Source organism: Protomyctophum bolini, assembly GCF_963924005.1.
Source record: "Protomyctophum bolini genome assembly, chromosome: 6".
NCBI classification, from domain to species: Eukaryota; Metazoa; Chordata; class Actinopteri; order Myctophiformes; family Myctophidae; genus Protomyctophum; species Protomyctophum bolini.
Genome location: NC_137867.1, coordinates 48,212,917 through 48,235,743, shown reverse-complemented (window position 1 = coordinate 48,235,743; position 22,827 = coordinate 48,212,917). Strand labels below are relative to the sequence as shown.

General features: G+C 44.3%; 1 protein-coding gene across 1 annotated transcript in view; it reads right to left on the bottom strand.

Moving 5' to 3' along the window:
• Window positions 1-22,827, bottom strand: part of tln1 (talin 1) — a 133,910-nt gene that overhangs the window by 92,739 nt on the left and 18,344 nt on the right. Inside the window, exon 2 of the mRNA XM_080765859.1 lies at window positions 7,043-7,108. The gene's annotated coding sequence lies outside the window, so the exon portion shown is untranslated. The remainder of the gene's footprint in view (window positions 1-7,042; window positions 7,109-22,827) is intronic.

Sequence of the window (22,827 nt, the reverse complement as noted above, 5' to 3'; positions counted from 1 at the left end):
CGAGTGAGTTTTAACAGAGCATTTACGACTTCATCAATCGAAAGCACTATAAAATATGTATACATAAAAGACCAATTGCCGTTGCTCTAATGGAGGTAATGGTGCTAAGCGTAACATTTATTAATTGTTCTACTCCGAGTCTCTCTCGTGTGACTGAACTTCTCACCCTATCTCTAAGGGAGATACAGTATCCTCAGTATCGTCACAATCGTTTCCGCGGTTGAAACATTTTCATAGATTTTCTTTTAAGTTATAAAGGAATAGCGGAAATAGCAGATCTACAAGCTGACATCACGTCTCAATGTCACACTTTGTGAGCTTGCAAATCAGCAATTGCCGCTACTTAAAATGTCTTTGGAAAGTGTAAAGTCAGATAATTTTGACCGTCAAAAACAGAAATACACTTTTAACCCATTCAGGCCCGACGCTGAAATTAAACAAATGTCCTGTCTTGTTTCCGTCAGTCGTTCTCAGCCTTTTTCACATCAAGGACCCCCAGAATTATCTGTATTTGGCCACGGACCCCCATCTGACAATGTGTGACCAGATTTGACTGAGAGCCTGCCATCGCGCAAATTAAAGCTTTTCACCAGAGGAGAAAAACTATTTTCTAAATGTTAATTGCACAGGCAGACTCTTCACATACTAGAGCATGTCTGAAATAAATGTCAGAGCTGAAATTGAAATCTGTGTCTCTCTCTCTTATGTAAATATGAAACAAATGCTTAAACATGTAGCTAGGTGTAATCCACATAAGTGAACCTTTGAAGCCCGTTTTCTCAACTCGCCGTTTTCTGCAAGACATCACTTACTTACTAACCAATATGTCAATTTGAAGCTATGATTCCCTGCTTTCATAGGACATGAAAAAATGTAAATTAAAAAAAAATCCAATGGCAGTCCCTCAGTCAAATTTAGTCACATAATTATGTAGTTCCAGAAGCAAAGACTTGAAATCGTTTACTCTGAAGAATTCCAACGATTTGTGCCACATTCTCACGATTTTCCCCAAAAAATAGCCGACCTACAAGCTCATAGCGTGGCACTCGGTGCCGCGCTATGAGCTTGTAGATCGGCTATTTTTCAATAGCTAAAGCATAACGTGATGTAAACACAACAATATAATTGCAATTATGTGTGAGGCAATAAATCTTGGGAGTCATCATAATTCCATCATGATTCCATCATGGTGACATCATGGTGACAGCCTTGCATAGAACACAACTTGACCAGCTGTTCCCGGTGAAAGGAAACATTGATTGATTGATTACTTGCTTAACGAGTCTGAAAACAGTACGGCGGCGTACAGTAGAGAATGATAAACAAACAATAGGCCTCGGCCGGGTGTTCGTTTCCATTGTGATCCATTGTACTCAGTTCATCATAATGTCATCATCAACATTCATCATTTTTCGACCGCGGTCGAGATCATGGATTTCACAACAACGCCACGGCAGACTTCCCGCTCCATTCATTAACACCCCCAGTTCCTGCTTACTGATGCCTGTGTCCCTATAGCGATGACATCACAGGGAACGACACCTTTCTACCTCTGGTCTGCTTTGAGGCATCGACACCAGAGAAGAAGGGGAGATATAACCTCATGGTCAGCTCTGTATAGCAGTGGCCGGAAAACTGTGTTCTTCTGGATCGGACTAGTGAAGAAACACGGGGAAGGTTGCCGTATATTAGATCAGTCGATGGGTGGACTAGTGAAGAAACACGGGGAAGGTTGCCGTATATTAGATCAGTCGATGGGTGGACTAGTGAAGAAACACGGGGAAGGTTGCCGTATATTAGATCAGTCGATGGGTGGACTAGTGTAGAAACACGGGGAAGGTTGCCGTATATTAGATCAGTCGATGGGTGGACTAGTGAAGAAACACGGGGAAGGTTGCCGTATATTAGATCAGTCGATGGGTGGACTAGTGAAGAAACACGGGGAAGGTTGCCGTATATTAGATCAGTCGATGGGTGGACTAGTGAAGAAACACGGGGAAGGTTGCCGTATATTAGATCAGTCGATGGGTGGACTAGTGTAGAAACACGGGGAAGGTTGCCGTATATTAGATCAGTCGATGGGTGGCTCTTCTCTTCCAAGACAGATTTTGCGCTCTCATTAGAAGGTCATATACACACATACATTAAATATCAACAGCAACACTATAAGAGCAATAACAGATACAGTATATATTTACAGAAGGAACGTGGTGTGTGGTGGGGGGTGGTGGATCCTTCCGTTGAGCTAGCTGAGGCTGTCGGTTTTTTGCATCCACTGTTAATTGACAAAAGTGGGCTTACTGAAAAATTATGGCCACAGTTTTTAATAAATGTGCTCGGGACGCAGGCAGCTAGCCCTCACTGACATTTCTGATGGTCTCCTCCAGGCCGGAGGGCTGAAGGGAAGGGCGTGTGTGTGTGTGTGTGTGTGTGTGTGTGTGTGTGTGTGTGTGTGACTGAACAGCTCATCTCTGGCACTGTTGCATCCAACTGGGTGAAACTTTACACACACACACACACACACACAAACACTCTCCCAATAGGAGCGGACACACACACGCGCGCGCGCACACACACACACACACACACACACACACACACATGCATTTCTGAAAAAACCTATGTTTCCATGTTAGTCGTTCTCAAACTATTTCATGTCAAAGACCCCCAAAAATATATGTAATTGGCCCACTGACCCACATCTGAAAATATGTTGATCCAGGGACCCCCCCCCCCCCCCCCAGAAGCAAAGATTTGAGTTAAAAATGTCCGCTCTCAGAGAATATATATTCAAAGATTTGTGCCACATTTTTGCGTTTTTTACAAAAAATAGCAGATCTACAAGCTTGTAGCGCGCCACTCGGTGCCGCGCTACGAGCTTGTAGATCTGCTATTTTTCGATAGCTAAAGCATAACGTAATGCTTTAAACACCAAAAGGGGTTCCCGCCCTGAATGGGTTAACGCCCATTAACACTCATTACAATATTTCCACCATTACGTATTTTCTTGGGGGAAAAAAGTTGTACTACTTGTTCTCCTACAGATTGTTTCCAAACGTTGCACAAATCGGTACATATTACCATCAAAATGGACCCATTGTGGCGCTACAACAGGCCTCATGGTGGCGCTACCACAGGCCGCATCAATGTTTTTGGCCTAGAACTGTTGAACGGTAGGTCATATAATCAAAACCTTTTCCCCACATGGGTTCCTTGGATCAATTTGAAGCTATGATTCCCTGCTTTCATATGACATGAAAAAACTAAAATTAAAAATGAAATCCAATGTCAGTCAAATTTAGTCACATATGTAGTTCCAATAAAACAACGAAACACTAAAATGTTAGGAAGGGACTATTAGTGGACAAGAGATCCAGTATAAGTCACTTTACACTTGGTTTGCATGCTGAAAATAGCAGATCCACAAGCGTTGTTGTGGGCTTGTAGATTTGCTATTTTCAGCAAGTGTAAAAAAACAGTCATTACGGCATCAAGGCCCGCCAAAACACATTCTAGTCGACTAAATCAACTGTAGATTCGGTAGACTAAAATCTTATGATATTTAGTCGACTAAAACTAGACATTCCAGGTGTCTAAAATGTGACTATACTGAAACTAAATTAAAACTATTCAAGACACTGACAAAAATAAAATAAATTTGCTGCCAAAGATAACACTGGTCATGTGAAGCTAAGATTGTATGACTCATAGATTTGCAGAAGGTTAGCGGGCCCTGGGTAGGCAACCTGGCCTGGCAGAGACCTGCTCTATCATCCACCATCTGTCTGCATGCATGTCTGATGATGAGTCATCCATCCAAGCCTAAATGCAGCTCATACGAGTACAATGAATTGAGCACAATGAACCACAATGGAAACAAACCCACCCCACCCCACGCCCGCCCGTTTTGTGTTATTATTTTATTAGTGTAGATTTAAACTGTACTTCTGTACTGTGGGCTGTATTTTGCATGTCTTAAGTACCAGGTCTTATTCCCTAACTTGAGTAAACTAAAGACCTGGAGGCGTGATCAATGCCATTTGGCTATTCTGAGTGGCCAAAGAGCATTGATCACGCCTCCAGGTCTTTAGTTTACTCAAGTTAGGTAATAAGACCTGGTACTTAAGACACGCAAAATACAGCCCTGTATTTCAGTCTTGCTAATAAATAATTCAATTAACCCATTCTGGGCGGCAACCCCCAACAGCATTATATTATGCTTTTATATATTGAAAAATAGCAGATCTACAAGCTCATAGCGCGGCACCGAGTGGCGCACTACGAGCTTGTATATCTGCTATTTTTGAAAAATCGTGAAAATGTAGTGCAAATATTTGAATATATATTCTTTCAGAGCGAACCGTTTTTTGACATGAAATAGTTTGAGAACCACTGACATAGAAACATGGGGTTTTTCATGAAAAATGTCAGGATTTAGAAGCCATTTGTAGAATTGTCTTCAGGTCTAAATAGGCTAATTCATTAATCAATGAAAAAACTTTGACTGCCTCCCCCTGGCCAGCCGGGGCGCCTGATGGAGGGGAAAAGGAACTGGTTGGAATAACGTGTTCCTCTCCACGTGCTACGTACAACCAGGGAAACTCCCCCCTGTCAGGTTGTAAAGGAGCAACTTGGACACTCGGGCATGAAGGAAGCATGAGTTCAAGTCCGTTGCTCTCCCCTTGTCCCCCATATATGGGGACTAGGTTGGTCTCCCCTTGTCCCCCATATATGGGGACTAGTTTGCTCTCCCCTTGTCCCCCATATATGGGGACTAGGTTGGCGGAGGGTGTGTAGAGCCCAGGATCACATTAGGTGATTGACACAGGGGTGAAAAATGGGTTACAAAATCATGGGATAAAAAAAAAAGAAAAAAAAACTTTGACATGGCTATAACTCCTACATGTAATACAGTAATAACATTGTTGGAGTGGGGCGGGGCGGGGGGTGCAGAGGGTAAGGGGGGGCAGGGCATTATTTGGCACGCACTCAACTAAGTATAATCAAGCCTTTAGTGGAGAAGCGGCGCACGGCATGGATTTACACACACAGGGCAATTCTTCCAACATAAAACATTCAACTTTTCAGGAGAGTTCGGAAGAGGCAATTCTCTTGAATGCTGCATCCAGGCTTTGCATGGAAAGGAAAGGGGGGGGAATGTGCTTTCAATTTCTTTCAACCGTAGTAAATGCTGGGGAGGTTGGAACTCACTGGAGGACCCCTATAGAGCGTCGCAGTCCCTCCCCCTTTCAGAACGACGAGTGGCCCAGGAAATGAAACCCAATGCATTTCTCCCATAGGATTTTCTTTAAGTATTTATTTAAAGACAGTTACGCCGCGGACAAAGCCAACTCGGATCGTGACAAATCATGACAATGAACACAATATTTTGGGCCGATCAAATCATTAGAAAGAAGAAAATAAAGGCAGGAGACAACACTATTTGTTTTGTTTTTCTTCTTATAAATTAGTTGATCGGCCCCAAAACATTGTGTTCATTGTCATGATTTGTCACGATCCGAGTTGGCTTTGTCCGCGGCGTAACCGTCTTTAAATAAATACTTAAAGAAAATCCTATGGGAGAAATGCATTGGGGTTTCATTTCCTGGGCCACTCGTCGTTCTGAAAGGGGGAGGGGGAGGGACTGCGACGCTCTATAGGCGTCCCGGGACCCCACTTTGGGAACCACCACTGGTCCAGACAACAACTATTCCACAATCTCCGAGCCAGCATGTAACTTTACACGATCCCGACAGCCGAGAAAGGAAACAGTCAGTCACCCGTTCGTCATTTCCATTAACAAAAATATATTTTAAAATATCTTTACGTTAAAAAGAAAAGAGAGAAAATGTTTCCGTTTCTGATGAAACTATATACAGGCGTTGATTATTTTTGGTTTATTTATATAAATGTCAAATCTGGGGTAGGAAAATCATTGTTAAGGAATGGAAGTCTGAGGTTTTACCTCCAGCACATGTATGGTTCACTCAGCTCGGTATAGTGGCTGCTTTGGAGAGGTTATCCTTTAAGATGAATAATCAGTTGGATAAATATGATCTGAAGTGGGACGTGTTCCTCAGTCATGTTGCAGGTCCCTTGGTGTGATCCATGGTCAGGCAATGCCCTCTTGATTGTTTATTGTATTACTACACATTATGATACGGTTGATGATGCTGCGTCTGGTCGTGTAAATAATGTAAACTATTTTCACATTTTAATTTGATTTTTCCTTTTTTTTCTTTCTATTTGTTTATCTCATCTATCTTGCCTGTCCATGAATACGTACTCTGATGTTGTTGTTTGTGTTTGTATTTTAAGTTCTCTGTTTTATGTGTTTGCAAAAAATCTAAAATAAAGTACTGATTATAAAAAATAAAATAAAAATGTCAAATCTGCGCGACTGTAAAGACTAAAGCGGGACGCATACTCCAGGTTTTCCCAACCTAACCACCGCCGTGGTTAGTATGGAATGTATAGGAATGGTGCATTTATATAGTGCCTTTATCCAAGGCGCTTTACATAGATTGTGCATTACATTCACACACACACATTCACACACACATTCACACACCGATGGCGGCGGAAACCATGCAAGGCACCAACCAGCACATCAGGAGCAATCAGGGGTTCAGAGTCTTGCTCAAGGAACACTTCGACACTAACTCTGGGGGAGGCCACATGCAGGGTTCGAACCGGCAACCTTGCGGTTTACCACCCAGCCACTCTACCCACTGACCCACTCTACCCACCGCCGCCACCACACGTCATGTTGGAAGTTTTCCCCCAAACCACCACCGCGGTGAGGTGGTTATTATCACCTAAAACCTGGTGGATGCTTGGCCTCCTCCCCTGAAGCAGGGAGGGGAGGAGACTCAGAGCTTCCGTTGCTAACACATGCTTACATGCAGGCAAAAAACGGTCTGGCTCAAGAGACTAGTTAAAAAGGGTATATAGGGGGCTCGAGGGCCTCCTTTGATGTCTACTGTACTGTACTGTATGTGTGGGGGTGGTGGGGGGGGGGGGAGGGGGGTCTGTACAGTACCTGACTGCTGCTTTTAGTGGGAGCTGTCCTCCCAACGGTCTGGTCCACTGGATGTCCTGGTCCAGCCTGGAAGAGAGACAAAAACACACACTATTAAATCACTGCTTCTCACACGCTATACTGTACATACTGTACAGGCAATCAGAGGTACTGCAGGGGGCAGTGACGTAAATGTATAGCATATAGTATAGTATATGTGACCAGATTTGACTGAGAGACTGCCATCGCTGATCCAAGAAAACAGGAAAAGGTATACTGACTGAAGCCAAAAAAAGGTTTGAAAACCTCTGCACTAAATGACGTGCAGAGACAGTTAGGCACTTGTAGACAGAAATAGCAGATCTACAAGCTCCGGAAAAGGAGAAGGAGTGGCATTTAGCATTTCTTTCACCATGTAGTAAATTGCTGCATTCGTGGTCTGGAGGAGAGGGCAGTTGTTTTACAGACTCTGAACACATCTCATCGTGACACGTTGTGATCTTGCAATTTTCGCTAGTGTCTGTCTGTCTGTCTGTCTGTCTGTCTGTCTGTCTGTCTGTCTGTCTGTCTGTCTGTCTGTGTGTGTGCACGTGCGCAGGCGGGCGTGCCGTGCACGTGCGCGGGCGGGCGTGCACGCCAGCGCGTTTGTGTGTCGGGTCTCAGCCAGCGCTCCAAGGAAAATATTTTTGGGAATGACTGGATTAAATCATGACTCGTTCCGTGCCAAATACCAGACAGAGGACTGTGGGATTGTGACGCAACGCTGGATTATAACGCCACCAGTCAGAAAGAAACCTCCATTATGTCCACGTTTCATCAGATCAGCAAAACATTGCAGATCTACAAGTTCACGAGTGACAGCGCGTCGCAATGCGACGCGCTGTGAGCTTGTAGATCTGCTTTTATCAAACCCCACACTTGACCACTTTCAGTTTCGGAGTGTGGGGTTTATAAATATCTAACCAACGGAAGGAAGTCGGTTAGAACACATGGTGATATTTTGTCATAGGCCGATTTTCATTTCCTGAAAAGCATTATGTTATACTTTAGCTGTTGAAAAATAGCAGATCTATAAGCGTGTAGGCGTGCTACGGGCTTGTAGATCTTGCTATTTTAGAAATATAGCGAAAATGTGGCACTCTTATATATTTCACTTTCAGGGTGAACGTTTTTAACTCAAATCTTTGCTTCTGGGGGGGGGGGGGGTCGCTGGAACATCATATTTTCAGCTGGGGGGGGGGGGGGGGTTCGGTGGCGAATTACATATATTTTGGGGGTCCTTGACAAGACATGAAATAATTTGAGAACGACTGACATAGAAATATAGGGTTTTTCAGGATTTAGAAGACGTTTGTAGAATCGTCCTCAGGTCTAAATGGGTTGAAAAAAAGGGAAGTGTCCCTTTAAACCTTTGAATCAAAGAGGACATGTTGAGATATCACTTCCTCCTTCCTGCTGACGCTGACATCAACCCCCCCCCCCCCCTTCCAACTTCCTGAAAAGGAATTTTGGTGTGTGCGTGCGTGCGTGCGTGTACTTGTCCTATACTGTGTGAGAGACACACATGTCCCCACAGGACTGCAGAATGTGAGAAGACAGACATTTATTGTGAATTACATTTTCCTCACAAGAGAAATGGTTTGTTTTGGTGGTTTGATGAAAAAATGCAGGAACGTTTTGCAGATTGTTGTAGATCATCTTTTTCCCCCGCGCCATTTTCGATGCCGTCCTAACATGTCGATGTCCTCGCAACTTAAGTGCATGCATGCGTGCGTGCGTGCGTGCGTGTATGCGTGCACGCGTACGTCAGATCTTCCAGAGACAAGCTCCCCCCCTCCCCTCATCAAATCAAACGCTCAGTCTGTTCTCTCGCATTAAAGCACACAAAGTTGTCAGTGGCGGAAAGTAACTAAGTACATTTACTTACCTACGTACTGTACTCAATACAATACAATCTTTAGGTATAATTAATTATTAGCTTTATCCAAGTATTTCCATATTTGCCGGGTTAAGCCATTTTACGTCAAAATTAAAAAAAAATGTCTTCTAAATCATGACAATCGTCTGAAAAACCTCATGTTTCTATATCAGTGGTTCTCAATACTTCATGTCAACGACCCCAAAAATATATATGTACTGTAGTACCAGGAGTATTCTTTACTCACTACTGTAGTACCAGGAGTATTCTTTACTCACTACTGTAGTACCAGGAGTATTCTTTACTCACTACTGTAGTACCAGGAGTATTCTTTACTTACTACTGTAGTACCAGGAGTATTCTTTACTCACTACTGTAGTACCAGGAGTATTCTTTACTCACTACTGTAGTACCAGGAGTATTCTTTACTCACTACTGTAGTACCAGGAGTATTCTTTACTTACTACTGTAGTACCAGGAGTATTCTTTACTCACTACTGTAGTACCAGGAGTATTCTTTACTCACTATACTGTAGTACCAGGAGTATTCTTTACTCACTACTGTAGTACCAGGAGTATTCTTTACTCACTACTGTAGTACCAGGAGTATTCTTTACTCACTACTGTAGTACCAGGAGTATTCTTTACTCACTACTGTAGTACCAGGAGTATTCTTTACTTACTACTGTAGTACCAGGAGTATTCTTTACTCACTACTGTAGTACCAGGAGTATTCTTTACTCACTACTGTAGTACCAGGAGTATTCTTTACTCACTACTGTAGTACCAGGAGTATTCTTTACTCACTACTGTAGTACCAGGAGTATTCTTTACTCACTACTGTAGTACCAGGAGTATTCTTTACTCACTACTGTAGTACCAGGAGTATTCTTTACTTACTACTGTAGTACCAGGAGTATTCTTTACTCACTACTGTAGTACCAGGAGTATTCTTTACTCACTATACTGTAGTACCAGGAGTATTCTTTACTCACTACTGTAGTACCAGGAGTATTCTTTACTCACTACTGTAGTACCAGGAGTATTCTTTACTCACTACTGTAGTACCAGGAGTATTCTTTACTCACTACTGTAGTACCAGGAGTATTCTTTACTTACTACTGTAGTACCAGGAGTATTCTTTACTCACTACTGTAGTACCAGGAGTATTCTTTACTCACTACTGTAGTACCAGGAGTATTCTTTACTCACTACTGTAGTACCAGGAGTATTCTTTACTCACTACTGTAGTACCAGGAGTATTCTTTACTCACTACTGTAGTACCAGGAGTATTCTTTACTCACTACTGTAGTACCAGGAGTATTCTTTACTCACTACTGTAGTACCAGGAGTATTCTTTACTCACTACTGTAGTACCAGGAGTATTCTATACTCACTACTGTAGTGCAAGGAGTATTATTTAGCTGTTGTGGTATTGCTACCTTTACTTAAAAGTAAAAGTAGTGTGTGTGTGTGTGTGCGTGTGTGTGTGTGTGTGTGTGTGTGCACACGCACGAGTGGCATTACGGCAATGAGTTGCAGCTCTGCTTCCCTCCAAGAAGCAGCTCTGCCCTGACGTGTCCACACACACACACACACACACACACACACACACAGCCATGTCATTTCCTGTTGCACTAAAAAAGGCCCCTGCAATGCCATAAAAGGGAATTTTAGCCGTCCTGCGCTCAGCCTGACGGGAGTTAAGACATCAGTGTGTGTGTGTGTGTGTGTGTGTGTGTGTGTGTGTGTGTGTGTGTGTGTGTGTGTGTGTGTGTGTGTGTGTGTATCCTGTGCGTTTGGGACAGTGGTGGGAGAAATACTCTTGTTACAAAAGGAAGAAGGAATTGCGTAAAAATATTTGACTGGAGTTCAAGTATACAATGAAGTGTAACTGGCATCAAAATATGATTACCGACCGTACAAAAGTATTCACATTATTTTTCCACAGTCGCTGATCCACGGATTGCTTCTGAGAAATATTTAGCTATTGAGAAATTGCAGATCTACAAGCTCATAGTGCCGCACTTGGTGCCGCACTATGAGCTTGTAGATTTGCTATTGTTTTTGAAAAATCGTGAGAATGTGCCTCAAATCTTTGAATATATATTCTTCCAGAGCGAACGTTTTTAACTCCAATCTTTGCTTCTGGGGGTGGGGGGGGGGTCCCTGGAACAACATATTTTCAGATGGGGGTCGACAGCATATTACATATATTTCTAGGGTCCTTGACATGAAATAGTTTGAGAACCACTGATGTATAGGAACATATGGTTTTTCAGAAAACTGTCATGATTTGTAGAATCTGGTCTTTACCCATTCAGGGCGGGAACCCCTTTTGGTGTTTTAAGCATTATGTTATACTTTAGCTATTGAAAGATAGCAGATCTACAAGCTCATAGCGCGCCACTGAGTGGCGCGCTATGAGCTTGTAGGTCTGATATTTTTGAAAAATCAAAGAGCGACTGTGTGACATAGAATACTTTTTTTTTTTTAGAATCTGATCTCAGGTCAGAATGGAAAACGGTCAGGATGCAGAAGACATTTTTAGAATCTGATCTCAGGTCAGAATGGAAAACGGTCAGGATGCAGAAGACATTTTTAGAATCTGATCTCGGGTCAGAATGGAAAACTGTCAGGATGTAGAAGACATTTTTAGAATCTGATCTCAGGTCAGAATGGAAAACGGTCAGGATGCAGAAGACATTTTTATAATCTGATCTCAGGTCAGAATGGGTTAATAGTTAGTTCCACTTTCCGCCGGCCGTTTGATGAGTCACAGTGTGTGTGTGTGTGTGTGTGTGAGAGACAGCACAGGAATGTCGGCGCTTTAGCTTCTGACACACACACACACACACACACACACACACACACACACACACACACACACACACACACGACAACACAAACAATGACAACCCAGAAGAACCCCCAACTATCACAGACTAGACACTAGACCATCTGCTGGAGAATGATGTCTGGCTGTTGTTGGAATGCAACGCAGTACACAACCACACCACACAGCACTGCACAGCACCGCACCACACCACACAACACCACGCTAACCACATGAAAACCCAATCATCACCACCACACTGCACGCCTTTCTGACCACATGAAAACCCAAACTCTGACTCTTTTTTTTTTTCTAATATATTTTTTATCCCACGATTTTATAACCCATTTTTCACCCCTGTGTCAATCATCTACTGTGATCCTGGGCTCTACACACCCTCCGCCAACCTGGGGAGAGCAACGGACTTAACTCATGCTTCCTTCAGGGGGAGGCAGTTTAGAGACCGGGATTACTGCATGTTTTTGTGAGGGTACCTACCCTAGGGGACACGGGGAGAACATGCAAACTCCACACAGAAAGGCCCTTTCGCCAACCCCACCTTCGGGTATGGGCACTGATGGAAACACGCCGCCAGCACCCACAGTGCCCCGAGCGGGAATCGAACCCAGGACCTTCTAGCTGTGAGGCGACAGCACTACCAACTGTGCCACCATGCCCCCGCAAACTCTGACTCTTAAAGTGAACGCGTATGGTGCCACGTGGGTGGGTGGAGCTTCATAACCAATTATCCATCCACCAACTGTTTAAAATCACACCCCTGTGAAGTGAGCGGTGTGTTTTCAGGGAGTCAAACACGGTTAACGGTTAAGTTTGAAGTTCAATGGGTTCATCTATCATATATAAGAAGGGGACGTTTAATAAAATGATCAGACATCCAACTATTGAAATCAACTTGAAGGGATTTTCTTTAACTTAATATTCACCAAAACAATACTCCCACTACCGGGACTCTGGCAGTCAATGAATACAGTTGCAACCACTATATTAATGGTATTAAGTATTTCATTTACCAGCTTAACCCTTGGACTGCCACCCCAATAGCATGCTTTTCAGTGCCTTCTGCCAGCTCTATTCATATTTTTAATTCATAATTTTAATGCCAATAGAAAAATTGGCAAAGTAATCTATCCGCGATCGTTTATTTTAATATCCAAGTCAAATTAAGCTATAATCAAGCCCCGAATATCGCATTTTACACAGCTATGCAAAAAGTTGCTACATCATTTAAAACAAATCCCCCGATTATAGGGAATAAAACCTGTAGGTTTGGAATTCATTCATTCAGTCCGTCAATGGTAGGGTTAAGGGTTAAGTAGATCGGGTCATTTTGTGGGGGGGGGGGGGGGGGGGGGCACAGGGGGCCACACATTAAAAGTAAATTACTTACAAAACTAGCGTCATTTGTATTGTTGACCTATTTCTACCTTATAGTGCAACTTTCGTTCATTTTTTAGTACCACTATCACACAGAACTAGGGATGCACCGAAAGGGAAATTCTTGGCCGAAACCGAATACCGAATATAGGAAACAGTTGGCCGAAAAACCGAATACCGCATATCCGAATATGATTAATATTATGTATATTCTTTCTATACCATTGCTGTCATGGCCGTACCTTAAAGCTACCTGATGCATGGCAAAATAAATGGTTATGGCAAAACTTTACTTAAATAATAATCACTGTTATGGGTCCAGAAAACATTTATTCCACTCTTTTGAATGCATTAATTGCATTTACACTATTCTGTGATGTATTTTCTGCCTATTTGGGCCGAAACCGAATAGGCCGAAAATGCGTTTTTAGCCCATTTTCTGCCGAATATTTTCTGTGGCCGAATATTGGGTGCATCACTACCTGACAGAACTATGTTTTTTGTGGCCATATCAATTCACTACGCCCAACAAATAGTTCCATGTGATAGAGGGGTCAAAGTTGAACGAAAGTTGCGCTACAATACAAATGCAGAAGAGAAAATGGACCCTGATATGATATGAAAAGGGTTGAAATTTAAAACCAGTGGTCTTACAGTATGGTACAGTACCAAACCAGTGTAGTATGGTACAGTACAGTACAGTACCAAACCAGTGGTCTTACAGTTTATAGTCAACCATTATGATATCTATGTTGGAATGCATCTCTCCAGAGCCACACAGATTAACATCTCGTCAAAGCATTTCTGGAGCCGTGTTTGTAAAAGAGGAAAAAAAGGGGCTGTTTATTACACTAATTTCCTACAGGATACGCTGAGAGCATGTTGAACACCCCCCCCCCCCCACCCACCACCCTACCCCCCCACCTGCCCCACCCATAACTGAAAAAAGGAAGTGCAGTGTTGTCTGCTGATAAACAAGAACACTCACAACACAAGCTCAACACACACACACACACACACAACACGCTCAACACACACGCTCTCCACACACACACACACGCTCTCACACACACACACACACACACACGCTCACACACACACGCTCTCCACACACACACGCTCCAGACACACACAACACGCTCAACACACACACTCTCCACACACACACGCCCCTAGTCCACACACGCTCCACACTCACACACACACACACACTCCACACACACACAACACGCTCCACACACACAACACGCTCCACACACACACACGCTCACACACACACAACACGCTCCACACACACACAGGCCCATTATTCAATACAACTTAGGGATTTTAAAGGATGTTGGTCTCCACTTGGAACTGAAAGACAGTAACACAGTTGCGAGGGGGACAGTTCAGTGGGGACAACAGGAAGTCAAGTGGGACTAGATGTAAAGATAAAGACAATATCAGACTGTGGTTGTACCGGTCAGTACAACAGTATCAGACTGTGGTTGTACTGGTCAGTACAACAGTATCAGACTGTGGTTGTACCGGTCAGTACAACAGTATCAGACTGTGGTTGTACCGGTCAGTACAACAGTATCAGACTGTGGTTGTACCGGTCAGTACAACAGTATCAGACTGTGGTTGTACCGGTCAGTACAACAGTATCAGACTGTGGTTGTACTGGTCAGTACAACAGTATCAGACTGTGGTTGTACCGGTCAGTACAACAGTATCAGACTGTGGTTGTACCGGTCAGTACAACAGTATCAGACTGTGGTTGTACCGGTCAGTACAACAGTATCAGACTGTGGTTGTACCGGTCAGTACAACAGTATCAGACTGTGGCTGTACTGGTCACTACAACAGTATCAGACTGTGGTTGTACTGGTCAGTACAACAGTATCAGTCTGCGGTTGTACCGGTCAGTACAACAGTATCAGACTGTGGTTGTACCGGTCAGTATACAACAGTATCAGACTGTGGTTGTACTGGTCAGTACAACAGTATCAGACTGTGGTTGTACCGGTCAGTACAACAGTATCAGACTGTGGTTGTACCGGTCAGTACAACAGTATCAGACTGTGGTTGTACCGGTCAGTACAACAGTATCAGACTGTGGTTGTACCGGTCAGTACAACAGTATCAGACTGTGGTTGTACCGGTCAGTACAACAGTATCAGACTGTGGTTGTACTGGTCAGTACAACAGTATCAGACTGTGGTTGTACCGGTCAGTACAACAGTATCAGACTGTGGTTGTACTGGTCAGTACAACAGTATCAGACTGTGGTTGTACCGGTCAGTACAACAGTATCAGACTGTGGTTGTACCGGTCAGCTCCCAGGTTTGAATGCGTGTCTGTGAATCAGGGCGTTGCTTTTTTAATGTATTTTCTTGCCCATTAAAGTACACACCCATTTCCTACTACGATGCATTGTTTACATTGAGCTACCAGCCGAGAGGAAAGTATTTGTGGAAGTGAGTTTCTGTTTTAAAAAGGCGAGGCGCGTGCCACACGGGCACACCGCGAGACCACAAAGATCACACCGCGTTGCACTGCAGTGACTGCCTCACGTTGTGATCTTGTAGATCGTCTATTGTCAGTACAACCGACTACAGAGGAGAGTATTATAAATGAATTAACCAAGAGAAAGTCAAGTCGTACTCTGTGGAACCCAAAGAGTGGTAAATGGCAAATGCCTTTATCCAAGGCGCTTTACAGAGACTGTGCATTACATTCACCCATTCACACACACACACTCACACACCGATGGCAGCAGAAACCATGCAAGGCACCAACCAGCACATCGGGAGCAATTAGGGGTTTAGAGTCTTGCTCAAGGAACACTTCGACAGTAACTCTGGGGGAGCACCACAGCAGGGTTCGAACTGGCAACCTGACTGCTACCATCCAGCCACTCTACCGAATTAATGAATGAAAGATTTTTTTATTTTCGTGTCATGCCACTTTGGCCCATCCCATATGGGATTATATGACACATTTCACAGAATACACTGAATACAACTGACACTACAGTCCTTCCTGTTCATACATATTTGTACATTATTCGAACAAACAAACAAAAAAAGAAAACTACCCCTGAGCCACCGCCGCCCCTGACTGAAAACGTCAGTCCATGCAGGCAGACAGGCAGACAGGGGGGACTCCCCGAACCGTAAAACGCCAGGAAATAATAACTACATCTGCCGTTCACTGGCTTCAGCACCGACAGAATGAACCTGAAGCTGGACTGTAGGCGGACACAGTGCAGTGTGTGAATGTGAAGATAGATAAATGAACCTGAAGCTGGGCTGTAGGCGGACACAGTGCAGTGTGTGAATGTGAAGACAGATCCCTGTCCTCTCCTCGTCCCTCACATGGCCCGACAGCGCTAACTGACGCAGAGTGACAGCAGAAGGTCGGGACGGGGTTGTGGGTTCTAATCTCCCGCCAGCAGCCCAGCTAGCTCAGACCGAAACGCCAGTGTCAGACACACACACACACACACACACACACACACACACACACACACACACACACACACACACACACACACACACACACACACACACACACACACACACACACACACACACACACACACACACACACACACACACACACACACACACACATGATGAGATCTCATCTATATGACAAGTGACTGTCAGCGGTGTTACTGTACTGTCAGAGATTAAAATAGGGTGCATTTTGCATCCCAAAACACACTTTATAGTCAAGGGACGCAAACGACCTCTGCATCCACAGGATGCACTATACTGTACCGATTTATATTCTAGTTTATTTTTGCTAGCTTTCGTTATGATAATCATTTCTTCTGTTTTCTACATGAATATAACCCACATTATAACCATATAAAATGAAATGCAGAGTTAAATGCTGCAATTTGTAAAAAATGGCAAAAATATGACAGCTATTAGCACGTTGTCAAATGTGCGGTCGGTCACTCATCACCGCGCCAACGAACGGATGTCGTTTTTGGCAGCAAAAAAAATCTACGAGGGCAAATCATTTGCGAAAAATACGGAGATGAGGTTTCTGCCCGACAGTACACGCAACGTGGAGTGAGTTATTTCACAGTTATGTTCCGTAATAATAGGAGGAGGGCATGAAAATGATAACGAGTAATATATAGTTTGTTCCTAATGAACTGCTAACGACTAAACAACAACATCATATAAACTGGCACTACGCCAGGAAACATGGGCCTGACGGGCCTGACCCCATGCTGGGCCTGCCGGGCCCGACCCCATGCCGGGCCCGACCCCATGCCGGGCCTGGCCCCATGCTTCCTGGGGGACGTAAAGCCTCCCCAACCCAGCTGGGCTTTCCTTCAGACAAGGCAGTGGGTCTCACACACAAACACAAACCACCGAATTAATAATGTATTTATTTGGCCTCATCTGAAAATGTGTGGCACCATGGCAGGCCGTTAATAATTCATCGTTAAACGATTAATTGCCGTTAAGAAATGAATCAATTAAAACTATTAAAGTAGCGCTCAAGTAAACTACGTTGACGCTGCTTTACAAATCACTTTAACATTCTCCGTGAATGAAACAGTGTTGTGATTGGTCGGGAATCGTATCCCATGCATGTTTCTGTGGTACGTGCTGATGTCATAGATATAGAACCATGAAGCGTGGAGGGGGAGAGGGGATGAACTGTGAGCTTGTAGATCCGCTATTTTCACTGAATGTTCACCCAGAATAGGGACGCTAAGGGTTAATGTGGTTAAAACTAGATTAAAGACTATTAAATAAGATTCAATGTAGCATTCAGTCTCTGGTCTGGACTCACCTGACACACACACACAGTCACACACACACACACAGTCACACACACACAGTGTACACAGTCACACACACACACACACACACACACACACACACACACACACACACACACACAGTGCAGTTTGTCTTAAGAGTCTGTGTTACAACATAGTGCTTTAATAAAACGTTGCTATAATTCAACAGGTCATGCTGTCAATTAGGTTGGTGTTTTCAAATACAGTGTCCTATAGTAGAGCCATGTGGCCCCAGAGACACAGAGCCCTATAGTAGAGCCATGTGGCCCCAGAGACACAGAGCCCTATAGTAGAGCCATGTGGCCCCAGAGACACAGAGCCCTATAGTAGAGCCATGTGGCCCCAGAGACACAGAGCCCTATAGTAGAGCCATGTGGCCCCAGAGACACAGAGCCCTACAGTAGAGCCATGTGGCCCCAGAGACACAGAGCCCTACAGTAGAGCCATGTGGCCCCAGAGACACAGAGCCCTATAGTACAGCCATGTGGCCCCAGAGACACAGAGCCCTATAGTAGAGCCATGTGGCCCCAGAGACACAGAGCCCTATAGTAGAGCCATGTGGCCCCAGAGACACAGAGCCCTACAGTAGAGCCATGTGGCCCCAGAGACACAGAGCCCTATATGTGGCCCCAGAGACACAGAGCCCCAAAGTAGAGCCATGTGGCCCCAGAGACACAGAGCCCTATAGTAGAGCCATGTGGCCCCAGAGACACAGAGCCCTATATGTGGCCCCAGAGACACAGAGCCCTACAGTAGAGCCATGTGGCCCCAGAGACACAGAGCCCTACAGTAGAGCCATGTGGCCCCAGAGACACAGAGCCCTATATGTGGCCCCAGAGACACAGAGCCCTACAGTAGAGCCATGTGGCCCCAGAGACACAGAGCCCTACAGTAGAGCCATGTGGCCCCAGAGACACAGAGCCCTATAGTAGAGCCATGTGGCCCCAGAGACACAGAGCCCTACACTAGAGCCATGTGGCCCCAGAGACAGAGCCCTATAGTAGAGCCATGTGGCCCCAGAGACACAGAGCCCTATAGTAGAGCCATGTGGCCCCAGAGACACAGAGCCCTACAGTAGAGCCATGTGGCCCCAGAGACACAGAGCCCTACAGTAGAGCCATGTGGCCCCAGAGACACAGAGCCTATAGTAGAGCCATGTGGCCCCAGAGACACAGAGCAGTCAACATCATAGAGGAACGCAGACAGCAGACTGGCTCCCATGCAGTCAACATCATAGAGGAACGCAGACAGCAGACTGGCTCCAATGCAGTCAACATCATAAAGGAACGCAGACAGCAGACTGGCTCCAATGCAGTCAACATCATAAAGGAACGCAGACAGCAGACTGGCTCCAATGCAGTCAACATCATAAAGGAACGCAGACAGCAGACTGGCTCCAATGCAGTCAACATCATAAAGGAACGCAGACAGCAGACTGGCTCCCACGCAGTCAACATCATAAAGGAACGCAGACAGCAGACTGGCTCCCATGCAGTCAACATCACAGAGTAACGCAGACAGCAGACATGCAGTGAGTCAACGTCAACGCTGCGGTCTATCTTTGGAACCACGCATCATGTCACGGCCCGGTCTGGGATGGAATGGAATGGTGACGCACACCGCAACGCAACCGCACAGGAATTCACACCGCAACGCAACCGCACAGGAATTCTACACAAAGACGACTCGCTTGAGGAAAAAAGTGTCTCAATTTGCTCAACCTTATAAAGGACCACTTCACACCAAATAACACCACGGCAGTTGCAAAAATAGCAGACGTGCTATTTTCTGGTGAAGAGGGACGCTGGGGTTCAAGTGGTTAACCCATTCTGAACGGGAACCCATTTTGGTGTCAGCATCATGTTATGCTTTATAGCTAGTGAAAAATAGCAGATCTACAAGCTCATAGCGCGCCACCGAGTGGCGCGCTACGAGCTTGTAGGTCTGCTATTTTTTGAAAAATCGAAGAACGACTGACATTTTTAGAATCTGATCTCAGGTCAGAATGGATTAATCAGACACAGTGTGTGTCCAGTGGAAACCTCGTATGAATCTGATCTCAGGTCAGAACGGGTTAAAAGTCAAGTAGCCTATAACATAACAGAGATTAAAATAGGGTGCATTTTGCATCCCAAAACACAGTTTATAATATAGTTGAGGGAACGCAATAAAACAACGACCTCTGCATCCACGGGATGCACAGGGGAGGGCAACTGGCGGCCCGGGGGCCACATGCGGCCCCCACCTTCACCTAATGTGGCCCTCCATGTTAATATCAGAATACTGATATAGTATTGATTTCAGCTGCTATAATTCCATGAATAAATGACTAGTACTTAATGACTAGTGTTAAAATGTTATTGTCTTTTTGTGTCCAATGTAGTTATATTAACAGTTCATAAAGTCAACGTAACTATGAACTAAATGCATTTGAAATTCATGAAAAAGGTTACTTTTCAGGATTCCAATTTTTTTTTAAATAGCAAAATAATTATTCAGGTTTTCAATTCAAATCTAGCAAAAGCAGCCGATCTACAAGCTCAAAACGCGTCGCAGCGCGACGCGTTTTGAGCTTGTAGATCGGCTGCTTTGTTGCTACGACAGTAATATGCACTGTGGCCCCTCTGGAGTGAGTGTGGAAATATATTGGCCCCCTCCACCGTCAAAGTTGCCCATCCCTGCACTATACTGTACTCGGCATGTACAGTAAATAATGCACACACACTAGCTTTAGTTATAATAATCACTTCTTTAAATAAATACTTGGGAATTGTCTTGAAACGGCAGCGACTACAGCCGTGGACAAACCAAATGACCACCAAGAGGGTTTATAGTTTGATGAAATGAATTCAAATGGAATTATTTCCAGATTGTTTGATGATGCAAATAAATGATTTCTCTCCAGAACTGGCAAATAAAATACAATAGTTACAGTTGGTTACAAATTCACTGCAGAGTATAATTTTTCCGTTTAAAAGCCCCATGTGGGACACACACTGTGACCAGTGTGGACACACACTGGTCTGATTAACCCATTCTGACCTGAGATCAGATTTAAAGAAATGTCAGTCGTTCTTCGATTTTTCAAAAATAGCAGACCTACAAGCTCGTAGCGCGCTATGAGCTTGTAGATCTGCTATTTTTCAATAGCTAAAGCATAACATGATGCTAACACCAAAAGGGGTTCCCGTTCAGAATGGGTTAAGAGTTTGATTTGCTGATAGAAAATGGTATTCAGAACTTTCTTTAAAAAGTCATAAGTCAAATTTAAAATAGACGTGGACATAAAAGCTGTGGATAATACACTGAAATAACTAACTACAATAAACTACACATAGGCCTATATAGAATAAAATAGGTATAGTCCAATGTTTGCAAACACAAACAACCCTCTTCCAGGCACCAAAATACGTCCAGTCCAAGTTCAAACTCATTCAAGTCACTTGCAGAAAATAGACGATATACATAAAGTATATCGAAAGAGTGTGTGTACTACGAACCTTCCGGGTGGTTACATGTTGTACACAGACTCCCAGTAGTAATATAAAGAGTGTGTGTACTACGAACCTTCCAGGTGGTTACATGTTGTACACAGACTCCCAGTAGTAATATAAAGAGTGTGTGTACTACGAACCTTCAGGGTGGTTACATGTTGTACACAGACTCCCAGTAGTAATATAAAGAGTGTGTGTACTACGAACCTTCTGGGTGGTTACATGTTGTACACAGACTCCCAGTAGTAATATAAAGAGTGTGTGTACTACGAACCTTCAGGGTGGTTACATGTTGTACACAGACTCCCAGTAGTAATATAAAGAGTGTGTGTACTACGAACCTTCTGGGTGGTTACATGTTGTACACAGACTCCCAGTAGTAATATAAAGAGTGTGTGTACTACGAACCTTCCGGGTGGTTACATGTTGTACACAGACTCCCAGTAGTAATATAAAGAGTGTGTGTACTACGAACCTTCAGGGTGGTTACATGTTGTACACAGACTCCCAGTAGTAATATAAAGAGTGTGTGTACTACGAACCTTCCGGGTGGTTACATGTTGTACACAGACTCCCAGTAGTAATATAAAGAGTGTGTAGTGTACTACGAACCTTCCGGGTGGTTACATGTTGTACACAGACTCCCAGTAGTAATATAAAGAGTGTGTTTACTACGAACCTTCCGGGTGGTTACATGTTGTACACAGACTCCCAGTAGTAATATAAAGAGTGTGTGTACTACGAACCTTCCGGGTGGTTACATGTTGTACACAGACTCCCAGTAGTAATATAAAGAGTGTGTGTACTACGAACCTTCCGGGTGGTTACATGTTGTACACAGACTCCCAGTAGTAATATAAAGAGTGTGTAGTGTACTACGAACCTTCCAGGTGGTTACATGTTGTACACAGACTCCCAGTAGTAATATAAAGAGTGTGTAGTGTACTACGAACCTTCCGGGTGGTTACATGTTGTACACAGACTCCCAGTAGTAATATAAAGAGTGTGTTTACTACGAACCTTCCGGGTGGTTACATGTTGTACACAGACTCCCAGTAGTAATATAAAGAGTGTGTGTACCTCGCGCTCAGACAGAGCAGTGGATCACAAGTCATTTGATTGGCTCCCAGAGGAGTGCAGGAATGCCATGCAGGAGGGAAGCAGCCAATCCCAACCTCTCTAGTGTCGACGACATCATCATCTACATCAGGGGGTTTTCAACCAGTGGGCCCCAGGGACCACCAGTGGGCCCCAGGGACCACCAGTGGGCCCCCAGGGACCACCAGTGGGCCCCAGGGACCAGCAGTGGGCCCCAGGGACCAGCAGTGGGCCCCAGGGACCAGCAG